Source organism: Bos indicus x Bos taurus, chromosome 3, assembly GCF_003369695.1.
Source record: "Bos indicus x Bos taurus breed Angus x Brahman F1 hybrid chromosome 3, Bos_hybrid_MaternalHap_v2.0, whole genome shotgun sequence".
Classification (NCBI taxonomy): domain Eukaryota; kingdom Metazoa; phylum Chordata; class Mammalia; order Artiodactyla; family Bovidae; genus Bos; species Bos indicus x Bos taurus.
This window is the reverse complement of record NC_040078.1, coordinates 8,623,770-8,639,120: the sequence shown is the minus strand read 5'-3', so window position 1 is coordinate 8,639,120 and position 15,351 is coordinate 8,623,770. Positions and strand designations below refer to the sequence as shown.

The 15,351-nt window shown below is 42.7% G+C and overlaps 1 pseudogene; it reads left to right on the top strand.

The window, feature by feature from the left end:
- Nucleotides 1-13,534: 13,534 nt before the first annotated feature.
- Nucleotides 13,535-14,739, top strand: LOC113882623 (annotated as a pseudogene).
- Nucleotides 14,740-15,351: the final 612 nt, after the last annotated feature.

Genomic DNA, 15,351 nt, shown 5'->3' with positions numbered 1-15,351 from the left:
CTGCCAGGTGGAGACTCAGAGCTTCTGCCTCTGCAGACAGTCCTGACATGAGTGAAGTGCTGAGCCTTTATGGGGAGAGCAAAGCGTGTGGGCCCTGCCCATCCCAGCCCACTTTGGTCTGCAAGCCCCTCCCTCAGGCTTTCTTCCCTTGAAGGTCCCTGAGGCTCGGCCCCGGCAATGAGAAGGATTGTGTAACTGTCTGGAGGGGCAGGAGGGAGCACTCCTGGGCACACAGGGGACACTCACCATGAGGGGGGCGAGCCCTGCAGGGTCAGAGCACACACAGTGCTCCCTTCCGTAACAGACTCTCAGGATGGACGGGACCTCACGGTTCTCTCCTGCAGCCTGTCCTGCTCCCACATCAGTCAGGTGCCCGAGGACCTCACACACCTCCCTCAGGTCGTCATCCTTCCAGTCTCTCCCGAAACTTCTCCATGAAGCCTGCCCTGAATCCTCTACCCCCAGTCATAGCTGATGGATACTCCCCCAGCCTACTATGGGCTTTGTCACCCGAATTATGACATGTGCCACACTGTCATGTCATTCTGTTTTAGTTTGGGGGCTAAAATAATTGAAAATTTACAGAATATTGCAAAAATAAGAACAGTGCAAAGACACAGTTAGCTTCTACCTGCATTCACTGTTAGTTTGTATTCTACCCAATTTGCTTTATCATGTATGCCTTCTCTCTATATCCACACAAAAACTCACACAGCCTTTCTTTCTTTAACATATTGAGGATAAGTTACGTATATGAAGGCCTTTTCCCTAGATAAGTATGTCCTTTCCCAATACAGATATTCTCATATTAACCACAGTGCAATTATCAACTTATATCATTAATTCTTTTTAATGTAACTGGTACTTGGCTAGAGTCCGCTAGCCTGGGAGTTCTACTCAGCTCAGGCAGCATTCATCAAACTGAATTTTCTCTGGCTTTCATTGCCTCCCATTATTAGGAGATTTCCTGTCCACACTGAAGCCCAAAATCCCCAGGGGATGTTCTTGTTGTTATTCAGTCACTCAGTGATGTCCGACTCCTTGCGATCCCATGAACTGCAGCAAGCCAGGCTCCCCTGTCCCTCAGTATCTCCCAGAATTTGCTCAAACTCATCTCTATTGAAACGAAAATGCCATCCAACCATCTCATCCTCCGTCATCCCCTTTTCCTCCTGCCTTCAACCTTTCCCAGCATCAGGGTCTTTTCCAATGAGCCAGCTCTTGCATCATGTGGCCAAAGTATTGGAGTTTCAGCTTCAGCATTGGTCTTACCAATGAATAATCAGGGTTGATTTCCTTTAGGATTGACTGGCTTGATCCCCTTGCAGTCCAAGGGATTCTCAAGAGCCTTCTGCAGCACCACGGTTCAAAAGCACCAACCCTTCAGTGCTCAGCCTTTTTTATGGTCCAACTCTCACATCTATACATGACTACTGGAAAAACCATAGCTTTGACTACATGGACATTTGACCATATTTGACTATAAGGACTACAGGGTCAGAAAAGTGAGATCTCTGCTTTTAATACGCTGTCTAGGTTCATCATAGCTTACAAAGCTTACAACTAGATTTCACCATTCCACACCCATGTCAGCCTGACTCCTTTCAGCTCTTTTCCACTGCCCAGGCTCTGGCTGACCATTGACACCTCATTTCCATCACCTCTGCTGCTGGGGCTGCTCTCGGGGTCAGATGCTGATGTTCAGGGCACTGCTTCCTCTCACTCCTGGGCCTCCAGCCCCACATCTCTTTGATGTCCAAGGTGCAGAAACCATCCAGCTTGTTCAGTGCAGAGGAAAGCAAATGCCTTACACCTGTACAAAACCCTATCTATCCAAGGCCTGGAATCTTATTAATAACTTACACTTACCCGTGCACTCTACTACATCACCACCATCTGAATTTGTTTTCAGAGAGGACAGAGTTGGAGGGAGAGATGAAGAGAGGACTGACCTGTCTCCCATACATCTCTGCTGTTTGCTACAGCCATAGGGAAATGACCACTAATACCACTTAATCAGGCAATTTCTCAGGTAGTCATTTGGGTGGTTCACTGTGATTAACTCCCTTCTTTTTGGAGGCCCAGAAAAGACTGCACCTCTCCTCTGTGAAGTTAGGTGGGCCATGGGACTTGTCCTAGCCAAGAAATGTGAGCAGAAAGGGTCAGTTTCAGGCTGAAGCCTTTACCAGGAAGGGCACAAGTCCACACCATCCTTTTTCCAGCCTCAGGAAATGACCCCATAAAATACGGGGCCCTGGCTTGGTGGTGTGTTTATGTCTGATGAGAAAACTAATCTTCGAGGTTAAAAGGATGGTGTTTTGTGCTCTGTTTTAGGGGAAATGCTACATGTGCTGCCTGTGGTGTCTCAGGAGGCGTGAGATGTACAGACTGCACCGGGGCGTTGAAGGAAGACCTCAGGGAAACAACGTCAGCGCTGCGTGTCAGCTGCCTTGGTTCTGTATGACAAGGGAGAGGGTCTGGGAGAAAAACTGGTCTGTTTTGCACGGAGAAATGAAAGGAATAACAAATTCTGGGCCTTCAGCAGGCAAACAGTGTGGAAATTTTCCTTCATAAATCATCTTCAACAAGGGCACACATACATGCACACACATAATAGCTCCCAAACATTTTCCCATATGCACCTCAGTAAAGACCAAGGATTTTGCTATTTGGCATCCATGTGCAGGGCTTCCCTGGTGGCTCAGACAGTAAAGAATCTGTCTGCTATGTGGGAGACCTGGGTTCGATCCCTGAGTTGGAAAGATCCCCTGGAGGAGGGTTTGGCAACCCACTCCAGTATTCTTGCATGGAGAATCCCCTTGGACAGAGAAGTCTGTGACACCTACAGTTCACAGTAACACAGGGAGTCAGACACGACTGACTGACTAAGCACAGCATATTCCAAGTAAAATAAGCTGACTAGTTACACAGACCCAACCTAACACGGAGAAACATTGCTGCTGCGTGATATCAAACTTCTAAAATTTGACTAGTAAAATTTGAGGGAATAAAGCAATGTGTTTGGATTGAGTCACCTTCCAGATGTTCATTCTTTGGCCATCAACACATGGCATCATCCTCGGCTGAATACTGTTTCTAACATGAGACAATTGAGAATATGTGGCCAAAGGCATATGCAGTGACCTCTACCAAAAGGATATGTAACTATTAGATGACACCTTAGAAAGTCCGAAAACCTCAGCCAGGGAAGGAAGGGTTGTGTCTGTAACTGACATTCTGAAATAAAGTGTGCCTGATATCCAAAATCCTAATATTTGGGGTAATAACATGTATACATGGAGAAGGTGATGGTACCCCACTCCAGTACTCTTGCCTGGAAAATCCCATGGACAGAGGAGGCTGGTAGGCTGCAGTCCATGGGCTCGCAAAGAGTCAGACACGACTGATCGACTTCCCTTTCACTTTTCACTTTCATGCATTGAAGAAGGGAATGGCAACCCACTCCAGTGTTCTTGCCTGGAGAATCCCAGGGACGGGGGAGCCTGGTGGGCTGCTGTTTATGGGGTCTCACAGAGTTGGACACGACTGAAATGACTCAGCAGCAACATGTATACATGTATACAGAAATAACATGCATTACTGTCTTTTTAAAAACTATGAAATCTGAATTTATGTAACAATATATATCTTGAGGATCACTTTGAATTAATTTTTCAAACTGAATAATTCTACACTCCTTTAAAAAAAATGTCACCATATCTATTCTCACTTAAAAGCCTATCCTGATTTTATCCCAGTAAGTACATTAGCATTTCAACCTTACAGAATATCAGTGTACTGGGATACTGAAAGCTTGTTTTGTAAAGAAGGCTGAGAGCCAAAGAATTGACGCTTTTGAATTGTAGCCCTAGAAAAGACTTTTGAGAGTCCCTAGGACAGCACGGAGATCACCACTCAATCTTGAAGGAAATCAACCCTGAATGTTCATTGGAAGGGCTGATGCTGAACATGCAGGTCCAGTACCTTGGCCACTTGATGGGAACAGTGGACTCATTGGAAAAGACCCTGATGCTGGGAAAGATTAAAGGCAGAAGAAGAGGGCAGCAGAGGATGAGATGGTTTAATAGCATCTCCAACCCAATGGAAATGAGTTTGAGCAAATTCTGGGAGATAGTGAGGGACAGGGAAGCATGGCTTGCTGTTGTCCACAGGGTTGCAAAGAGTCAGACACGACTTAATGACTGAACAACAGCCACAATGGGGTATTGAAAGCTTGTTTTGTAGTCACACATCCTGGTGGCAGACGCAGGTTTTAGACCTGCATGTAGTCTATTCTTGCAGTTGCTAAATACTCTTACTCCCAGATGCCTCAGTCTTTTTCTTTCGTAATTAATCTGGATCTACTGAGTAATTCATTTCCTTGACATTCTCCAAATATAAAATATTGGCTTATACACATGGGAAGCCATCAACCCTTTCCTGGGAATTGCTATAACAGAACAACAAATATTTGATTGCAATGTTATCAATTACATAATAAAGGCTTGCTTCAAAATTATGAAAATATATTTCAGGAAGTGGTTGATTCTGTCCTGGGAAAGGGAGATAAATCTTCTTTCTCAAAGAAATCATTGACTCCAGTGTATGAACAATATCAAATATTTAGATTATAAGGGGAATTTAAACTGAATCAAATATTCACAAAACGTCATCTAAAGATTGTGGCAGGTAAAGATATTTCAATTTGTTGACATACAACATACAAAATTCTTTTCCCAAGAACTAGATATATTGAAGCTAAAGAAGTATATTTATTCCATGGTTATGGAGAAGGCAATGGCACCCCACTCCAGTACTCTTGCCTGGAAAATCCCCTAGACAGAGGAGCCTGGTAGGCTGCAGTCTGTGGGGTCACTGAGAGTCAGACACGACTGAGCAACTTCATTTTCACTTTTCACTTTCATGCATTGGAGAAGGAAATGGCAACCCACTCCAGTGTTCTTGCCTGGAGAATCCCGGGGACAGGGGAGCCGGGTGGGCTCCCGTTTATGGGGTCGTGCAGAGTCAGACACGACTAAAGCGACTTAGCAGCAGCATGGCCTTTCTATTTTGTTAGTGTTAAAATTATTTCCACTTTGCTGTACACCTAAACTAACACAACAGTGTAGATCAACTACACTCCAATATAATTTTTAATGTCTTTCATGTAAAATGATATGGATCATAGATGTTCAATTTTAGCTTCTTAGTCTTTAACTGACAAATTCAGTAACTTTATATTGTTTCCCGTGAAGTCAATGAATTTTATGTAAGTGGTAAGTTTATGATGTTGTGCTGAGCCTACTCTAGCCCTGAGAAAACCAAAGTCTTCATCTCTATTGAGCAAGTATTTGGGCAGGAGCACAACTAAGCTGTCCTCCTAAAAGACACAGAAGCAACCCTAGGGAATTTACAAAACAAGCCAAAGTTCTCAACGTGGCAGGGAACACTTCATTCCAAGAAGCTCATGGAAGGAGAGAAAGATAGGGGAAAGCTCCTTCACTCCTTAGAAGGAGAATTCAGGGGCTGTTACAGTTTGGTGAAAAGTCTCCCACCCCTTTCCCTTTGGGGTTACATGCTTATTACACAACTATCTCTTCTTTCAGCGATGTCCATCTTTGCTTTATATATTTTGAAGGTCTGTTGTTAGTTGCATAAATGTTTATAATTGCTGTATCTTCTTGCCATGTTGAACCATTGTTAATATATAATGTACTTTGCCTCTTACACATTTTTAAGTCTAATTTATCTGATAATACTATAGCATCCCTGCTCTCTTTTTATTGTCATTTTCATTGTTGTTGTTCAGTCACTCAGTCTTGTCCAACAAGACCCCATGGACTGCAGCAAGCCAGACTTCCCTGTCCTTCACCACTTCCCAGAGATTGCTCAAACTCATGTCCACTGAGTCAGTGATGACATGCAAACATCTTGCCCTCTGTCGTTCCCTTCTCCTCCTGCCTTCGATCTTTCCCAGCATCAGGGTCTTTTCCAATGAGTCAGTTCTTTGCATCAGGTGGCCAAAGTATAGGAACTTCAGCTTCAGCATCAGTCCTTTCAATGAATATTCAGGATTGATTTCCTTTAGGATTGACTGGTTGGATCCCCTTGCAGTCCAAGGGACTCCCAAGAGTCTTCTCCAACACTACAGTTCAAAAGCATCAATTCTTAACTTATCAGCTTTCTTTATGGTCCAACTCTCACATCCATACATGACTACTGGATAAACGATAGCCTTGATTAGATGGACCTTCATCTGCAAAGTAATGTCTCTGCTTTTTAATATGCTGTCTAGATTGGTTATAGCTTTTTTGCTAAGGTGCAAGCATGTTTTAATTTCATAGCTGCAGTCACCATCTGCAATGATTTTGGAGCCCAAGAAAATAAAGGCTGTCATGGTTTCTTTTGTTTCCCCATCTATTTGCCAAGAAGTGATGGAATGGATGCCAGGATCTTTGTTTTTAGAATGTTGAGCTTAAAGCCAGCTTTTTCACTCTCCTCTTTTACTTTCATCAAGAGGCTCTTTAGTTTCTCTTTGCTTTCTGCCATAAGAGTGATGTCATCTGCATATCTGAGGTTATTGATATTTCTTCCAGCAGTCTTGACACCAGCTTGCACTTCATCCAGCCCAGCATTTCGCATGATGTACTCTGCATATAAGTTAAATAAGCAGGATAACAATATACAGCTGTGATGTACACCTTTCCCAATTTTAAACAAGCCCATTTTTCCTTGTCTGGTTCTAACGGTTGCATCTTAACCTGCAAACAGATTTCTCAGGAGGCAGGTAAGCTGGGCTGGTATTCCCATCTCTTTAAGAATTTTCCAAAGTTTGTTTCATCCACACAGCAAAGGCTTTAGCACAGTCAACTAAGCAGAAGTACATGTTTTCTGGAATTCTCTTGCTTTTTCTATGATCCAACAGATGTTAGCTATTTCATCTCTGGTTCCTAAGTTGAACTTAATTGATATTTATAGAGCCACAAAGTGAGCCTTGGTAAATTTAAAAGAATCAAAATCGTCTCAAGCATCTTTTCTGATGACAGCACTATGAGATTAGAAATAAACCACAAGAAAATAAACTCTGAGAAATACAAACTTGTGGTGGCTAAACAACATGCTACTAAACAACCACTGGATCACTGAAGGAATAAAAAAATGCCTAGAGACAAATTAAAACAAAAGCTAAATGGTCCAAAACTTACGGGATGCAGGAAAAGCAGTTCGAAGAAGGAAGTTTATAGCAATACAATCTTACCTCAAGGAAAATTTGAAATAAACAACTTAACCTCACATCTAAAACAACTAGAGAAAGAAGAACACACAAAACCTAAAATTAGTAGAAGGAAGGAAATCGTAAATATCGGAGTAGAAATAAATGAAATAGAGAAAGAAAACAATTGCAAAGATCAACGAAACTAAAAGCTGGTTCTCTGAAAAGATAAACCAGACTGATAAACCTTTAGCCAGACTCATCAAGAAAAAAAGGGAGAGGACTCAGATCAGTTAAATTAGAAATGAAAACGGTTAAGTTACAACTGACTCCATAGAAATACCAAGAATAACAGATTACTGTGAAAAACTGTATGCCAATAAAATGGACAACCTGGAAGAAATGGACAAGCTCTTAGAAGGGTACAGTCTCCCAAGACTGAACCAGTAAGAAATAGAAAATATATGAACAGACCAAGCACTGAAATTGAAACCATGACTGAAAACTTCCCAACAAACAAAAGTCTACAACCTGAAGGCTTCACGGGTGAATTTTATCAAACATTTAGGGAAGAGTTATCAAACCTTTATCCCTCTGAAACTCTTCCAAAAAGTTGCAGAGAGAGGAAAACTTCCCAATTCATTTCATGAGGCCACCATCACCGTTATGCCAAAACCAGACAAAGATACCACAAAAAAAAGAAAATTACAGGCTAATATCACTGATGAAGATAGATGTAAAAATCCTCAACAAAATACTAGCAATCTGTATCCAACAATACATTAAAAAGATCATACACCATAATCAAGTGGGATTCATCCCAGGGATGCAAGAAACTTTCAACAACCACAAATCAGTTAATGTGATACACCATATCAACAATTTGAAAAATACCACATGATCATCTCAATAGATGCAGAAAAGGCTGTCGACAAAACTCAGCACCCATTTATGATAAAAAAAAAAAAAAAAAAAACTCTCCAGACAGTGGGCCTAGAGGGTACACAGCTCAACATAATAAAGGTCGTATATGACAAACCTACAGCTAGCATCATCAATTCAGTTCAGTTGCTCATTCTTGCCCGACTCCTTGCGACCCCATGGACTGCAGCACGCCACGCCTCCCTGTCCACCACCAACTCCCAGAGTTTACTCAAACTCATATCCATTGAGTCAGTGATGCCATCCAGCCATCTCATCCTCTGTCATCCCCTTCTCCTCCAATCTTCAATCTTTCCCACCATCAGGGTCTTTTCCAAGGAGTGACTTCCCATCAGGTGGCCAAAGTATTGGAGCTTCAGCTTCAGCATCAGTCCTTCCAATGAATATTCAGAACTGATCTCCTTTAGAATGGACTGGTTGGATCTCCTTGCTGTCCAAGGGACTCTCAAGAGTCTTCTCCAACACCACAGTTCAAAAGCATCAATTCTTCAGTGATCACCTTTCTTTATAGTCCAACTCTCACATCCATATATGACTACAGGAAAAACCATAGCCTTGACTAGATGGACCTTTGCTGGCAAAGTAACATCTCTGCTTTTTAATATGCTATCTGCTGCTGCTGCTGCTAAGTCACTTCAGTTGTGTCCAACTCTGTGTGACCCCATAGACGGCAGCCCACCAGGCTCCCCCGTCCCTGGGATTCTCCAGGCAAGAATACTGGAGTGGGTTGCCATTTCCTTCTCCAATGCATGAAAGTGAAAGGTGACAGGGGACTCACTCAGTCGCATCCAACTCTTCGCAACCCCATGGACTGCAGCCCACCAGGCTCCTCCATCCATGGGATTTTCCAGGCAAGAGTACTGGAGTGGGGTGCCATCGCCTTCTCTGAATATGCTATCTAGGTTGGTCATAATGAAGAAGGAATTCATAGGGCCTGGACCCCATCTTAGGCCTCTTCATGCTGATCATGCTCGGCCACCTTTCCAATGGACTCTGAACTCTGTGTTTAGTGCCTATGAAAACAACCACAGAAGGATAAGACCCTCCTCCAGACAGGGGAACCTTGAAGATCATATCTAGGTTACTCATCGCCTAAGAGAAAACATACATTAATCATCCCTTCCTCCAGACAGGCCATAAATTTTTCTGTACCTATCAGAGTGTAACCTCAGGTTTATTGATTATTGGCTAATCGTTTGACTGTTTGAGCACATGAGCACATAGCGTGTGAATGCTGGGGTTATTGGGATTGTATTTTCCTTGGTTTATGTAAGTCTCAAGGAATTTGGAGTGGTGGGTTCAGACACAAATACATGGGGTATAAAAGATTTTCACAAATGCTGGTCGGGGTCCTTGGCTAAGAGGAGACTCTGCCTTTGGCCCACTGGTGTAATAAACTGCACTCCACTATCTGCATTGTCCTTCTGAGTGAGTTTGTTTCCCGGAACGTGTGGCTACAACACCTTTCCTTACAAGGAGTAAGCATCTTTTAATTTCATGGCTGCAGTCACCATCTGCAGTGATTTTGGAGCCCAAAAAAATAAAGTCTGACACTGTTTCCACTGTTTCTGCATCTATTTGCCATCAAGTGATGGGACCGGATGCCATGATCTTCGTTTTCTGAATGTTGAGCTTTAAGCCAACTTTTTCACTCTCCTCTTTCACTTTCATCAAGAGGCTCTTTGGTTCTTCTTCACTGTCTGCCATGAGTGATGTCATCTGCATGTCTGAGGTTATTGATATTTCTCCCAGCAATCTTGATTCTAGCTTGTGCTTCATCCAGCTCAGCATTTCTCATGATGTATTCTGCATATAAGTTAAATAAGCAGGGTGACAATATGCAGCCTTGATGTACTCCTTTCCCTATTTGGAACCAGTCTGTTGTTCCATGTCCAGTTCTAACTGTTGAATCCTGGCTGCATACGGATTTCTCAAGAGGCAGGTCAGATGGTCTGGTATTCCCATCTCTCTCAGAATTTTCCACAGTTTATTATGATCCACATGAGAGGGTAACAGGCAGGAAGGCCAGGGGTCTCCAAACAGAGGAAATAGCCTGCAAGTGTCAGACATTTTTATCTCTCTGAAGCGGCAGGAGGAAACAAACTACCGATATTTTTTCCTTCTCTGTACAAATTTAAAAGGAGGTTTCTCTTAAAATACTGTGTTGCCATAATGACATCTGGTTTCACCTGAAGTTAACTATTCTCAAACCTTGAGTTAACCAATGCCTTTTTCTTATGGAAATGTTTGTCTTAAGCTATGCTAATGGACTATGCATTTACCCCAAACTCTGTCTTCAAGTCGGTTCTGCCTCTTGGCTCAAAACCTACTTGACAAACCAGTATGTTATATTCAGATATTGTTCCCCTAATCTATGTAAATGAAACTATTTGTATGGTGATCTGCCCTTCTTCAAGATTCAAGCTAATCATTTTATGGCCTAGGATGAACCATTGGGTGCTAAGATTATCCCAAAATGCATCTTATGGGTGAGGGGCCTGGTGCCATTCTGAATTTTAAGACGTTCCTTTCTTTCATTAACAGACTGCTGGTGACTATATAACACCCAGCTGAAGACTAGCAGGGGGGTACTCTTTCAGCCCCCTTCTGATGCCTATGTCAGAAGCTTTCTCTATCTCCTTTATACTTTAATAAAACTTTATTCCACAAAAGCTCTGAGCGATCAAGCCTCGTCTCTGGCCCCGGATTGAATTCTTGTCTTCCGGGGGCCAAGAATCCTAGCGTCTTTGCGTGATTCAACAACAACCTTTCACACACAGTCAAAGGCTTTGGCATAGTCAATAAAGCAGAAATAGATATTTTTCCGGAATTCTCTTGATTTTTCAATGATCCAACGGATACTGGCAATTTGATCTCCAGTTCCTCTGCCTTTTCTAAATCCATCTTGAACATCTGGAAGTTCATGGTTCACATATTGTTGAAGCCTGGCTTGGAGAATTTTGAGCATTACTTTACTAGCATGTGAGATGGGTGCAAGTGGGAGGTAGTTTGAGCATTCTTTGACATTGCCTTTCTTTAGGATTGGAATGAAAACTGACCTTTTCCAGTCCTGTGGCCACTGCTGGGTTTTCCAAATTTTGGCATATTAAGTCAACAGTTCCACAGCATTGTCTTTTAGGATTTGAAATAGCTCAGCTGGAATTGCATCACCTCCACTAGCTTTGTTCATAGTGATGCTTCCTAAGGCCCTCTTGACTTCACATTCCAGGATGTCTGGGTGTAGGTGAGTGATCACACCATCCTGGTTATCTGGGTCATGAAGATCTTTTCTGTATACTTCTTCTGTGTATTCTTGCCTCTGCTTCTTAATATCTTCTGCTTCTGTTAGGTCCATACTATTTCTGTCCTGTGTATTTCTGTCCTTCTGCCCCTCTTTTCTTGAAATGTTCCCTTGCTATCTCTAATTTTCTTGAATTAGAGCTAGCATCATACTCAGTGGTGAAAAGCTGAAAGCATTCCCTCTGAGATCAGGAACAAGACAAGACAGGACAAGGATGTCCATTCTCACCACTTTTATTCAGCACAGTTTTGGAAGTTAGCTATAGCTAACTTCGATCAGAGAAGAAAAAGAAGTAAAGGGAATCCAAATTGGAAAAGAAGAAGTTGAACTGTCAATTTTTGCAGAGGACATGATACTCTACAGAGAAGATCCTAAAGATACTATCAGAAAACTACTAGAGCTCATCAGTGAATTTGCTAAAGTTGCAGGCTACAAAATAACACACAGAAATCTATTGTATTTTTATACACTAACAGCAAAAGATCAAAAAGAGAAACTCAAGAAGCAATTCCATTTATCATTGCATCAAAAAGAATAAAATACCTAGGAATAAACCTACCTAAGGAGACAAAAACCTGTGTTTCAAAAACTACAAGATGCTGATGAAAAAGATCAAAGAAGACATAAACAGATGGAAAGATACAGTATGATCATGGATTGGAAGAATCAACATTCGCAAAATGGCTGTACTACTCAAGGAAATCTACAGATTCAAAGCAACCCCTATCAAATTACCAATGGCAGTTTTCACAGAACTAGAACCAAAAAAAGTCTCAAAAGTTATATGGAAACACATAAGACCCCAAATAGCCAAAGCAATCTTGACAAAAGAAAAATGGAACTGTAGGAATCAAGCTCCCTGATTTCAGACCATACTACAAAGCTACAGTCATCAAAACAGGACGGTACTGGCACAAAAACAGAAATATAGTTCAATGGAACAGGATAGAAAACCCAGAAATAAGCTCATGCACCTATCAGTTCAGTTCAGTTGCTCAGTTGTGTCCGACTCTTTGTGACCCCATGAATCATAGCATGCCAGGCCTCCCTGTCCATCACCAAGTCCTGGAATGTAAGGTCCATGAATCAAGGCAAATTGGAAGTGGTCAAACAGGAGATGGCAATAGTGAACGTCGACATTCTAGGAATCAGTGAACTAAAATGGACTGGAATGGGTGAATTTAACTCAGATGACCATTATATCTAAGAATTGAAGGTTTTGAACTGTGGTGTTGGAGAAGACTCTTGAGAGTCCCTTGGACAGCAAGTAGATCCAACCAGTCCATTCTAAAGGAGATCACTCTGGGGTGTTCTTTGGAAGGACTGATACTAAAGCTGAAACTCCAGTACTTTGGCCACCTCATGCAAAGAGTTGACTCATTGGAAAAGACCGTGATGCTGGGAGGGATTGGGGGCAGGAGGAGAAGGGGAAGACAGAGGATGAGATGGCTGGATGCCATCACTAACTCAATGCACGTGAGTCTGAGTAAACTCCAGGAGTTGGTGATGGACAGGGAGGCCTGGCATGCTGCGATTCATGGGGTTGCAAAGAGTCGGACATGACTGGGCAACTGAACTGAACTGAACAAAAAAAGAAATTATACAAATGAACTTATTTACAAAATAGGAAGAGACAGACTTAGAAAATGAACTTATGGTTGCTGTCACCTACAGTAAATGCTGCATTTTCTTTCACTGCAACCCTGTGTCAGAAGACAGGTTTTTCTGCACACAAGGCATAAAAGTCAATCTTGGTTCAGCAACACCTTGACATGAGGAGAGAGAAATAAGGCAAGAAGTAACAAAAATAAGTAGAGAAATGAAAAATAAATGAGGAGTAAGGAAAATCAGGAATGAGCTAGTAAGGAACAAAGATTTAATAAAGAGGAGAAAAAAAGCGCAGATACTAGGGAGGGAAATGCATTTGACCCTGGAACAAAGCAGGTTTGAACTAGGCTGGTCTACTTACATGTGGATTTATTTTCCAATATTAAATAATATGGACTACATAATTTGTGACTCATTGAATCTGCAGATGTTAGCCACAAACACAGAGGAACCTCAGATATGGAGGTACTATGGGTACAGATGGTCAACTATAATTTATATGTAGATTTTAGACTGTGAGGAGAGTTGGCCCACAACCCACACATAGTTCAAGGGTCAACTGTACATGAATAGTGTGATCAACTACCATACAAATCAGGTTTAGCCAAGAGCAACCACAAGGCTTTCACTTCACCCTCCAGCCAGGACAGCTGCTGCCGAACCCGTAACAAGCCCATGGCCTCAGCTGTGGCTGCAGCTCGCCCTCAGTAGACACCAGACAACTTCTCACAGTCTTGCCATTGAGACCTCCACACCAAGCTGTGTGTAAACGATGTGTACTCCTCTGTCGTGAATGACACTGGAAAATCTGTCAGAGACATTTCCAAGGGAGGACTGGTTTGGGATTGTCTGGATGGGAAAACAAAATCATTCTCAACATTTGGATCATCTACCACAGACACGGGTCAAGTGCCTGGCAGCTTAGAACCAAATACCTATACTGTATGATCTACCACAGAAGAGTGCAACACTGATAACACTCTGAGAGCAGACTTGAATTAAAATGAAGACCAGATTTGTCAAGGCTTGGATCTGAGTGTGGTACTACCTTCTCTCACTAACACAGTAAAGAAAAATGGCAAAATCAAGTCTTCTTACAAGAGAGAGCAAATAGACCTTGGTTGTGACATTACCTTGGGTTTTGCTGGACCTGCGATCCATGGTTCAGCTCTCTTCGATGGTGAGGGCTGTTTTGACTGTGAGGGCTGGCTTGCTGGGTTCCAGCCCATGACCTGGTACAGTGCCAAATCCAGCCTGACAAGGAATAACTTGCAGTGCATTACAGGACTGGGACGTCCAGCTGCATGCTAGGGAGTGATTCAGGGGACGGAATTTGGAGGATCAGTTTAACAAAAGAATACGAAGATCTTGACAGTCAAGTGAATGTTGCTTGGATATTAGGTGTCAGCTGCACTCATTTGGGTATTCCACCTAAATGTCAGTTGGATCCCATTACTTCTGTTTCTGCAAAAGTCAACAATTCTGGTTCAAATGGAATGAGCTTCATTTAGACAGTGTGTCTGGTGTGAAGCTGACGTGTCTTCTGGTAAACAGGAAGAGCATTACTGTCGGAGGCCATAAACTTGGACTTTCTCAGGGGTGGGACGTTTATCTAAATGTAGAAACCTCTAGGAAGAGAAATCAGAAGATGGGTCTTGATACAATTCCCCAGTGACCAGTAGGCTTCATTCTCCCTCTCCTGATCCCCAGTCACCACAACAAAGGATAATCTACAAAAGAACTGTATTTTAGAAGTGTGGACAATTTTAAGTACACTGGCTGTCTAGCTAAATGGAAATTATCTATCTAGTTGCCAAGGCTGCAGTCCTCCAGTCACCTACGCATTCCAGTCAATGAAGAAATTAATTCGATGATCTATGAAAGAAATGGAGTTTTATTCAAATTAAACTGAGGATGGTAACCCAGGAACAGCCTCTCAAAAAGCTCCAAGGACTGTTCTCCCACTTAGAGGCCCACGCCCAGTTATGTGGGTTTCTCTTTTCATTTATTACGTGTTCTGGCTGTGCTGGGCCCTGGCTGCTGCTTGCAGGCCTTCTCCAGCCGCAGCGAGTGGGGGCTGCTCTCCAGTGGTGGTGCGCAGGCTTCTCACTGCGGTGGCTGCTCTCGATGTGCAGCCTCAGCTCTGGAGCACGCGGGCTTCAGTAGTGATGGCACTCAGGCTCAGAAGGTACAGCTCCCAGGCTCCAGAGCTTGGGATCAGTAGTCGTGGCACGTGGCTTAATTGTCCCACATCAAGTGAAATCTTCCTGGAGCAGGGATCAAACCC